Consider the following 12242-nt stretch of genomic DNA (forward strand, 5'->3'; position numbering starts at 1 on the left):
CTGCAGCATCTGGAAAGGCCACAGAAGTACCTCACAAAGAGGATTATTGGCCTCAAACAAATGCGCTACACTGATAGTAGCATATCGCCTACTCCGAGGTGATCTCTGCCTAACATATAAAGCTATGTCAAACCCAGAGCTGTTGGACATGCGACACCTAAAGAAATCCCAATCCCTCCGAGCTACATGCTCTAGGAACCTAAACCTTGTCACCACAATAAACAGGACATGCTGGAGGGATAGATTCCTGTTCCAGAGACTTCCCATACTCTGGAACAGGCTACCCATCTATGTCAAGCAAAGTTCTTCATTAGCACTCTTCAAGAAAAATCTTGATGAGTGGATGGGAAATGGGAAATACACCCCGGGGATCACTTCTGTGTGTCTGCTTGACAGTGGCACAGGAAAATAACTTTCCTGGGTGGCATAAGCCAAGGAACCTTGTTGACTAGGCTTACGTAGGCCCTTGGGCCGATAGCCTAGTACCTACCTATGAACCTAAAGCCAAAGTAGCTCCAATAGCAGAAAAGATCAAAGAGAACAGATGATGATGGTTTGGGCACATGTGTAGAAAAGCAGAAGACAATCTGGTGAGGAAGATTTGGGACAGACAGGAAGAAAGTAAGAGGAGACAAGGATGTCCAGCAAAGAGGTGGATGGAGTGTGTGAAAGAAGATCTGCGGCAGTAAGGCATGAATGTTGAAGAAGCCAGGAGTGTGGCACTGAATCGAGGTAGTTGACGACAGTTAACACAATACCCTGACCCCATGTAGAAAAATGGGGAAAAAGAGGGATGATGATGATTTGAGGCCTTGGAGAGCTGTTTCAGCATTAATGGAAGCATATTATTATTATTTAAGTCAAAGGCAGCCATATTTATCCAGATATCTATGTAATGGTATGTTCATAAAGCTTATATAAATGGTTTTCTATTCCAAAACAGGCGCAGAAATTCTATAATATGTACTAAGTGATGGGATTACTCTGCAGCCTTAGTGATTTATGGAGCAGTATGAATTGGAGTATCTTATTACGCGAGACAAAGTTGGCTATACATATCAAAATAACTGTATAATACTAGGTTTGTACAGTTTTTATAAGATTATATCATTCTGCTCCCTTTATGAACAATAAAACCCTTCATCAGACAGCAAAAGATGAGTCTCTGGAAACTATTGCATAATTTGTTATAACAAAAAATAAAAATAATATCGCTGACTCCCAAAGTATCCTTCAGCAAAATGCTAGAAATCACGTTGCAATGAATAAACTGCAAGTGGTGTATCCTTGCAGTTTATTCATTGCAACGTGATTTCTAGCATTTTGCTGAAGGATACTTTGGGAGTCAGCGATATTATTTTTATTTTTTGTTATTTATTGTTTGTATCGCTATCTCCACGCTATGGAGAATGTCGAACTGGAATTGGACTACAACCCTGAAATGAAATTGAATATGCTTAATATTGATGCTTTTCTACCGCAGAAGAACAACCCTTTGCTGACACTGAATTTCTTGGAAACGGTGAGCATAAGAACAGCAATAAATGGGCATGATGACAATATGATTGAGTTTTATGACTTAACGAAAGAGCTAGAAAACTAAACTGCAGAGATTTTCTTGGCAAAGGAAACATCTACAAGCCTGCATTCACTTTAAAGTTATACCGAGAGGCATGCGCGTTTTGTGTATGCCTACATATGGCCAATTATATCCGGGTCTGTTAAATAAATGGCAGGAGTTGAACTTGGAACTGGGCTTTAAGTATATTAATTTATTACTTGAGCACTTTGAACCAATTGAAGTTGAGTTGCAAAAAAGAACAGACATGTTATACAAAACCATAACAGAACGTTTTAAGTCAGAGACATGTGTAAGGAAACTTAATAACATCTCTGCACAGATTAACACTTATAGTGATAAACTGAAGAATATAAAACAACGAAAATTAGCTAGAGATTTTCAAGACTTTAAAACGGGCAATATTTTTGTTTGGCCCAGAACTAATGAGATCAACAATACACGGATTAATCGCAATACCCGTTCGCAGGTCGAAGAACCGGAAATAGGAAGAACAAGCGATTTGAATTTGGCGCCCTTGACTGGAGCTATTTCCTATACTACTGAACCGAGCGACCTAAGAGGGCAATCAACTATAGAGACCCAGAATATCAACACTCCACCTCCGAATCAGCAAGCGCTGGTTCACACTGATGATCCGGAAAGGACCGGTACGATCAGACGCACTACTACCGTTGTTAATAAACCTACTGATGGCCCTTTTCCGATCAGGATGGATCGTTTCAACAGAGGGAGATCAACAAGCCGAGGACCGAGGAAACGAAAGTACTCGCAGGACAGGTACGGGCAACAGAAAAAAACTTTGAACTGACTGGTTTGGTGTTCAATCTTTCTGACCATATTTTATCTGACTCTGACTTGTCTTTGCTAAACAAAGGGTTAAAGTTTATTCCCTCACAACCGAGTGTATTAGCGGAAACCTTTACTGACTTAAGACTGTTTGCAAGGAAAATTGCCATAAAGTTGTTTTTTGGTGACAAAAAACTCTTGCATGCAGGCGATAAAAATGTTATAGTGAATGACTTTAAATGTAAAAGCACTTTTTCTCCTCAGCTACCACCCATGGTAGAATGTTTTGTTAAATCGTGTGAGAATGATCTATATAAGTTCTATTCTCTGAAGCATGTCAGCAATAAGTTCTGTAATCTAGATAAAAATGAATTTAATTCACTTCAAGAATTACGGAAAAACAATGATATTCTAATCACTTCCGCTGACAAAGGGGGTGGAGTGGTAATATTGAATAGAGCTGAATATATTAGAAATATTGAGACATCTTTCAGCTCTACCAATACTTACAGAGAATTGGTTATAGGGCAGGTTATAAGTATAATTAATAACATAAAAGACAATTTGTATGATTTACTCATGTGTCGCCAAATCAGTAGTGAAATGTATGATTTTTTATATGTAAAGGAACCTCTTATACCCATATTAAAGGGTTTGCCTAAAATACACAAGGAGATCAGACCCATACCAATGCGGCCCATAGTTTCTGGGAGATATTGGGCTACTTATAACCTCTCAATATTTTTAGAAAAAATGTTAAGACCAATCGTTGATAAGGTTGATACTATTCTAAGAGACACACAACATCTTCTGAAAGGTATAGAGTTGATCCAACAAGATAAGATGGTTTTAGGTAAACCAATATTGGTTACACTAGATGTTTGTAACTTGTTTACTTGCATACCCAATGAATATGGGTTGCAAGCTATTCGAGAATTGATGGTGAAAGAAAGTGATTTTTCTGCAGATAGATTCTGATAAGCCAATTGCTAGATATAGTTTTGTACAACAATGTATTTTTATTTAACAACAAGTATTATCTGCAAACATGGGGTGTTGCTATGGGCACCCCATGCGTGAATTCTTATGCCAATTTGGTCTTATATTTTTGGGAAAAATCATGTTTATTCAACAGTACCTGGATGAAAAAAATATGTTTTTATAGAAGATTTGTTGACGATGTGGTGTTATTTTGGATTGGAACAGTAGATGAGCTGCAGGAATTCGTTACATATTTAGAATCCACTACAGAATTCCTCAGGTTCACCCTTGAATACTCTAGAGAAAGCATTAATTTCCTGGATGTGAGTTTATACTTTGATAAAAAAGGTATTTTAACTTCCAAAATCTTTAGAAAGAGATGTTGGAAGAACAACATGTTAGATCAGAGTAGTATGCATCCTAGGCACATTTTTACAGGGATAGTGAAAGGCCAATTTTCTAGACTGACCAAGATTTGTCAAGATCCATCTGTATTAAAGGAAGAAGCTGATAACATGGTACAAATCTTTTTAGAGAGAGGTTATAATCAGAATTTAGTAAAGGGAATAAGAGATGATATTATATCTTCATTTTTAAGAACTAATATGAAGAGCCTGGTTCAAGAAGACACTGCAGTGAAGAGACAAGGAATAGAATATAAGAATTCTAAATATATAATAGAATATAATGAGTGGGGCAGCAATAGTAACAAGATTGCCTATTTTATGAAATACACAAATGACAATGCAGATATCAGAAAAATAATAATCAAGAACTGGAATATATTGACCATGATGGAAGACATTAGGGCTTTAGTGGGATATAAACCCGTCTTCATGTTCAGGACATGTGATAATTTGAAAGAAATCTTTTCGAAAAATTCCAGTAATATGATGGGAGATAGTAATCATGCAGCATGGGGTACCTTTCCTTGCAGGAGCTGCAACATGTGTAAATTCATAACAACCACACAATACTATCGACACCCATATGGTTTTTTTGAGTTCAAACCAAGAAGGTATACTGATTGCAATAGTACAGATTTGATCTATATGGCTAATTGTACATCTTGTCAAGCCTTTTACATCGGGCTAACGAAAAGAAAATTGAAAGAACGTATTTATAATCATGTATATGATATTCGCAAGAGAAATGAATTAAATGTGTTGGCCAAGCATATCAACTCAAATCCCACACATGAATTCAAGTTTAGGGTCTTGCAAGTAGTGAGAATGAGTAATAGAATGGGAGATAATATTAATCACCTAGAGAAACTAGAATTAGACTGGATCTTTAGATCCGGTGCACATAAGGAACCAGGAATTAACAATTACGTTTCTTTAAAACCTATTCTTGAAAAAAGATAGTATTATATAGTTGATTAGATAGGCAGGCTGTATAGCACGTTTGTATAGTTCTTAGTTTTTCATAAAGGCAATAATATGACATAAGAATATTTACAGCATTTTATGAGAGTTAGTAACATTAAAGTTTGATGACCTATAAAAAACAATGTTATAAACTTTACTTCATTAATATAGCTTTTCATAGATTCCTTAATAAGGGTATAATGTGATATTGCTAACAGCTATAATGAGTTTAGCACCAGGTAAAGTAATACATGCTGGTGCATTAAATATTGCATAATATTAGGTCGAGATTTTATATGGTACTTATATATATATATATTTTCATTTTTTGTTATTCTCACTATGAATGGTTCACAATGCGTCTCTTCGGTTATTATATATACAGGTTGCTCTTAACAATGGTCAATGCCCTAATAATTTTATGGTATAATTAAACCAAATAGAACTAGATGAATTCTTCTGATGAATAATAAATAGTGAGGAATCAATAAATAGTAGGATAAGGTTGATAATGGCCTCATATGATATGAATTGTTCATATTATATTATATATTTTTGCTTTTCTATTTTTGATATATTTTTCATTTTTAATGGTAATTTTTATGGCTGTTTTAAGATATTTTATCGCATTAAAAATGGTGATGGGTAACAAAGAGCATAGAAATATCTATGATAAGTATGCAACTTGCATTACTATCACCTGATTATTATGCATAATCAGATTGATCTATTTCTAACACTTAGAAGAATAATAGGACATTTATATTGTATTAATATACAAGTCATATGCTTTTGCATTTGATACGTAATATGTATGAAAAGAACTGAATACGTGTCATGTTTTGGTATTTTTAAAATGTCACCACACCATAAGATATTTTATATATGTCGAAGTGATTGTATCGACACAGCTTATTGTTTGACAGTGTGCCGTCACGGATTAATTGAGACTAGTGGGACATGCTGCTTTAAACATTTAACAGAGAAGTTTTAACATAATTTTAAGTCTTTAGTGATATGCTTCTTTCCAAGGAACATGTTAAAATGTTAATAGTTGATGGTGTTTACAGAACGCAGTTTTAAATGGTTTTAGGTGTCAAAGGTAGAAAAGGCTCTTCAAACGAGCATTTATTTTGAATTTATAAAATTTAAGATGCTTAGTAAAATCAAGTTTAGCTTTAAAATTTGATTGCTGTAAAGGGCCTCTGACTAACTGATTAAGTATTTGTTAATTGATTTTTGTTTTTAATTGGTTAACACATACTATATAAGAAGCATTTTACCACAGTTTAATTGATCTGATGAAGCGTGCACTGTGCACGCGAAAGCGCTTATCCTACCTTTATTTTATGTATCTGTTGGAATAAAGCAAGATTTCATTCATTACTTTTTGGACTTCTCGTGGTGTATCCTTGCAGTTTATTCATTGCAACATAATTTGTTATAACGTTATTGGAAACCTATAAATGCAAGATATGTGATGCATTTGTGATATGTAGCAATGTTATTCACTGTTAATTTTGGAAATAAAGTCTACCTGAGTAAAACTTTACTTGCGAAAAACAGCTTTCGATGTTTGCTGAGACTGCCGTAGTGTAGTCCTCATTGTCCTCCAACATTTCCCAGAGTTAAAAAAGAAACTCAGATCACAAAACTAACAGAGTGGTGCTTGGATCTCACCATCTGTACATTTCTCACTCTCCATCTGAGATGTGTGAATCTGTTGAGGTGCTGATGCAGCCCCTGGGTCATCCATCTACTTCTCTTAAGCCCTTGGAGGCTGTTATGTCTAAGGAATTTATCATGTCCGATAAGACTAACCATATCGCTGATTTAGCCAGGAAGAGATAACTCATGTTAGTTTTAAGTAAGTGCTGAGGGAGTTTTCATAAATTCCCTCTTTTATGAGGACGTTAATGGCACCCTGGTGAAGGTCAGACCTTTGCCTTCCACCCCTAGTAGCATATGTTTATTAATATTCCCTCTTAACATATTCAAAAAGTTAAGCATATTTCTTCCCCCTGCACCCCCTTTTTCCAGTTAGAAGTCTAGTAAAGATGATGTTTTTTTTTTTGCCCAGGGTATTTTCAAAGCTCTTCAAGCTTCTCAGACGTAGTCAGCCTTCTTCTTCATCATTGTTTTTCTTCTACTCTTTTCAAAAGGAAGAAAGAGTCTTTATTTGAGGTGAGGGAAGATCTTTGTGATTCAGGCTAAGGGGTTTGTACTATGGCTCACAGATTTCTTCCCCGTCAAGCTTTCAATCAGATGCGGAATACATATTTTCTTTAGATTCGCCTAACTAAAAGCTTTCTTTTGAGGATATCATTGCAAAGATGAAAGACTATTTTAAATGGAAAGGCAAAGAGGTGTGTGACTCCCAAAGGAGATAGTATGAACTCTTAAATATGGATGCTCCCAAACCAGTAGTTATTTTCTCATTTTGGGAGCACTAGAAGATGCTTTTCTGGCTACCGCCATGTCCTCTGCCTCCTAACATCCAGCCTCTAAAAAGCCAGACAGAATTTATATCGCTCATATATCTCTCTATAAAATGCCACCAGCTGTCATTTATCATGACTCACAGAAGGGAGCTAGATTAGTCCTACTCACAACTGTATTCCTAATGACAAAGACAGTGCTTAAAATAGTTATGGTAAGGAGGTTTATACCTCTGTCATCTTATCATTTAGAGCTATTAACTGTCAAACACACATGACAAATTACATTCTAGCGATTTTGGATAATATGCAACAGGTTCTGCCTAACATTGCTAATGCTAATATTAAAACTAACTTTCTGGATATATTGCATTCAGCCATTCATGTAGATAAACTTACCATTAAATGTTGTTATAATGCTGTGGATGCTAATTCTAGTCCAGTGACTGCTGGATCTGTCATGAGAAGACATGCTTATCAGCCCTTACCAGAAGATGCCAAACCTCAATTATTAATTTCTCCTTTAACTAAAGTCTTATTATTTGGGAATCATTCTGCAGATGTTTTCAAAATGATGAACAAAAGAAGAAAATTTAGCTAAGTTTCAAAGAAATTATTCAGCCAAACCAGGACTCATCTTTCAAAAGCCACCTTAATCTAGGTGACAAAACTGTGGGAAGGGATGGTTTAAAAAGATATGACATGAAGAATGCAAAATAAATTCCAATTGCTTATAAGGATCCAGTTCTCAGATGAATTTAGAACCAAACTTGCCAAATAGCCCCTCCCTGACCTCCACTCCAGCCTAACTTCTCAGATAATTGCAAGAAAGCTCATCCTTTTTCTTCCAGTTTGAAATCCTATCAAACCAGACTTTTGGGTATTAGAAATGATACCAGAATTGCCACAAACCCTAGTGTGCATCCTGTCCTACACTCCTAGGAATCATATAGATTCTTAAAGACCAACAACATCTCATTTCTCCAATCCTTTTAGACTTACTTTTTGTGGGCATACAACCAGTTCTTGTAAATCAGTGGGGGAAAAGTTTTTCCCAGAAAAGCGATTTTTTGAGACTAGACCTCTGCAAATCAATAACCCTCATGATTGTTCCAAGATTCCAAACTTCTAACTCTTCAAAGCATACTTCCTCTACTTTCTCCACAAACTCACGTGATCACTTTAGATTTCAAGAATGCTTACCTTTACTTCTCCATTCCCAGGAAGAAGCAGAGACCTTTTTTCCAGAAAAAAAAGCTTTAGTAATCTAGTCATTTAAATTTAATAACACCAGTCCACCAAAAATAATGACAGTTGAACAAATCATTACAAATTACAAATTGAGAACAAGGTCAACACAAAAATTAAAACTAGGCACTCAGTTTTCCATGTAGTATCTTCTGCTAAATTATATATTATTTTTTCCATATTTTGCATCTCAGTTGGGTATTAAGTAGGCTTGACCATATTATCAGAATATAATGCAATGCATACCTTATAAAACTGCTGAAAACTACAAACTCTTATTCAGTACTCATAAATCAAGAGAGTTATTCAGTTATCACTCCTCTTTTCTTCCTTTGTGTCGCAAACTCTTCTTTGGACACAAAATTACTATCAGACAAATGATTTTACTGTATTTACAATCCACCTCTACCCTCCCTCAAAGTACAGGACATCTACATTATTCCTTCATTTACACCATCCCCTAACCATCCTGTACAAATTCCTGCCTTATGTGTCATCTCAGTTTACTTTTTTATCTTTCTCAACAATAATTTGCTCTTCTCTCCCCTATATTCTTCAGTCAGTGTGGCTAAGTCCCCTGCTTGTGTTTTTGGTTTGTTTCCATGATCATGTTATGATTTTCCCAATAATGGAATCACCTCCAGATTATAAAAATTCCATGTAGAATACTCGTCCATGAATACTGGGTAAGCTAATAGCTGTAACTAAATAAATGATTTTTTTGAGCTGGGACACAGGATCTGAATTGCCTAGACATAATAAGGCCTTATGCTTAATTCTGTTGGGTGCTGAAAAAAACAATTACTAGAAAATGGAAATCAAAGTCTAAACCAACTGTTTTTGAAGTATTTAATGTTATAAAAAAGATAAAAGAACCGGATGAGAGATCTTTAGAAAAAGGAAAGAACAAGTTTAATAGAAATAAATGGAAATTGTGGGAAAAATTAATGCAGAATAATGTTCATGAGAAGAAGGAGAAGGTGTGAGGTTTAAGGGAAGGCAGGAATTCAGTAATATATGCAATGCTGGACTGATGATATTTACAAGGAAAGAAAAGATAATGGGCCAGATTCAGGAAGGCTTACACGGAGTTCAAGAGTAGTGTAAGCCTCCGTGTAAGCCTCCTGATTCAGGAACAGCCCAAATCTCCGTGTAAGAGACAGCTAACACGTCTCTTACACGGACTGGGCGTGGAAATGCTCAATACCTCATTTGCAGCTCAAAGATATGCAAATGAGGTATTTGAGCGATCCACGAAGCAGAAACCAGTCCGTGTAACGGACGTGTTAGCTGCAGAAATGTACTCAGCTGACAACTGAGTACATTTCTGCAAAATTAAAACGGAGCTATGTCAGCTCCAAATAAAGGGTGCATATGTTTAATTAAGCATGCCAATGGCCAAATATGTGGCCATTGGCAGGAAAAAGTGTTGCAAAATTAAGTTATATAACTTTTTTTTTTTCACGGGATTTATGTGTTTAACTGCAGCGCACCAGCAAACGGGCTGCGCTACCTAAAACTGAAAACCGAAGCTTATAAACCCACAATTGTGGGATTTATGTATTACATGAAATGTCAATGGAGGGACTTGCAGACCAAAAGCAATATGGCCTCCGTTTAGTGGTTGTCAAGGGGGGGAAGCTCCGTGTAAGACATGTAACTAGTCATTACTAGGCAATCCCATGTAAATGAGGGTTACAATACTGAATCACACTGCCACATAGGTAATGAGCACTTTCTGAGTAGTGTAAGACTTAGAGAAGGGGGAGGAACAGAGTAAGAGGTAGGTGACATCACGGGGGGGAAGGATAGAAAGAAATGTACCAGATTGGAGGGCAATGTAAGGTAACAGATGAGACAGACAGACATCAGGGAGGGAGGTGTGTCTCAACAGAACACTAGGAAAGTCAAGAAATTGAGGGTATACGCTATCCCTACACTCAAAGTTTCTTGATATACGTGCATCTTGCAGCGCGTGTAAGGCAGGTTCAACATGTGGGAGCGTGTTGCAAACTGTTTACAACGGTTTGCGCGGGCGTGCACGTGTGTTAAGGCAGTGTGCGCGTGTTTTAGCATGAATCAGCCTAGCTAACACCGTGTAAGGATGTGTGCGCGCATGTAACACCGTGTAGGGATGTGTACGCGCGTTTAAGTGACTGTGAGCGTGTTTAAGCTGGTGTGCACATTGCTCCCCTTCAGGAAACAGAGAGGAAACAGGAAACAACCAAAATACAGGGAAACTGCCAGGGAATACTGCTGGAGTTAATTGGTGGAAACAATTGGAAGCAGGCAATTATGCAGACAGACTAGAAGCCCAACCCAGCACTTAAAACACTGCAAAGAGCAGTGCAGGCTGTTTCTCACAACAGATACTGCAAGAAAGTAAGCTATCAGAATTGAAAACTGAAAAAGCTGAACTCAGAGCAGAAATGCTAGGGGCTGCCATAGCTGTTATAATCAGACATAGGCGAATTGCTGAGGGTGGTGATAATGCAGATGCTGACAGACAACCCAGAGTGAGGAGAAGGAGAAGAGTATACAGGCCCAGGGTCACCTACCATGTGTTACATGAGCTGGAGATAGTAGAGCTATAGAGTGGACAGAGAGCTCCTGCAGCAGATTGTTGAGCTGTGCAGGCCACGCCTCACACACAGAACCAACAGAGGGGAACCCATCCCAGTGGAAACCAAGGTATGTGTTGGCCTAAGAATACTAGCAACAGGTACCTTCCAGAGACCAACTGGCGATATGATGGGGATATCACAGGCATCAGCCTCCAGGGTACTGCACCAGTTCCTGGATGCCATGTCACCACATGTCAATGATCATATATATGTCCCTAATGACCGTGAGGTTGTGGCCAGCAATATGCGTCTCTTCCAGCAAATAGTGGGATACCCTGAGGTGCTGGGTGCAATAGACTGCACGCACATACGCATCAAAGCACCAGCCGGTGAGTGGGGTAGAGTCTACATTAACCGCAAGGGATACCCCTCCATCAACTGCCAGGTCATGTGTGATGCCCAGGGCATAATAATGAATGTGTGTGCTGGCTGCCCTGGGAGCTACCACGATTCCCACATGTGGCATCTGACGCAGCTGTACCAATCATTTGCCAATGGGGACTTCCCACACGGACACCTAGTGGGAGATGCAGGTTATGCACTTGAGCCGTGGCTGATGACACCCATCAGAAATGCACACACACCTGAACAGGAACGCCATAATGAGGCACACGCACAAACACGTAATATCATAGAGCGTGTGTTTGGGCTGCTCAAGTCACGGTTCCGGTGTCTGGACACATCTGGTGGAGCTTTGCAGTACACACCAACTACATGTACCCAAATGATCACGATATGTGCTATGCTACATAATATGATCCTGCGGAAACAGCTGCAGCAGGACCAGCACAGGGCTGGGCCAAACATCCCCCACCATTGCCAAGGCCACCACAGGCAGGGGTGACTCGGAGGAGGAACAACCTGACCTTGTCCCAGTAGGCAGAAGGAGGCGTGCCCAGTATGCCCTGGCCTTGGCAAAGAGGCAACGATAGCACATACGCTTGGTCAGTAGGAACACTGGGACTGATACCGCTCTGACTCACTCATACAGTAACAGGGATGCCTAACATGACACAACCTGCTTCCAAACGTACAGGGAGTGTAGTATGTGTATCCGACAGAGGTGGCCCTGCAGCACCACCTGAGGCATGAATGCCATGTGTTAAGTAATGTAATATCATGTACAATATGCACACCTGAGGACCCCAACTAACATCCATATCCACGCATATGACCCTGCGGAAACAGCTGCACGTCATACAGTGATGTACAT

At 38.3% G+C, this 12242-nt stretch overlaps 1 protein-coding gene across 2 annotated transcripts in view; it reads left to right on the forward strand.

Moving 5' to 3' along the window:
* The window catches only part of SLC41A3 (solute carrier family 41 member 3), a 1429505-nt gene that overhangs the window by 359410 nt on the left and 1057853 nt on the right, over window positions 1-12242 (forward strand). The gene's annotated exons all lie outside the window — the stretch shown is intronic.

Source organism: Protopterus annectens, chromosome 7.part0 (genome assembly GCF_019279795.1).
Source record: "Protopterus annectens isolate FY-2018-M chromosome 7.part0, PAN1.0, whole genome shotgun sequence".
Classification (NCBI taxonomy): Eukaryota; Metazoa; Chordata; order Ceratodontiformes; family Protopteridae; genus Protopterus; species Protopterus annectens.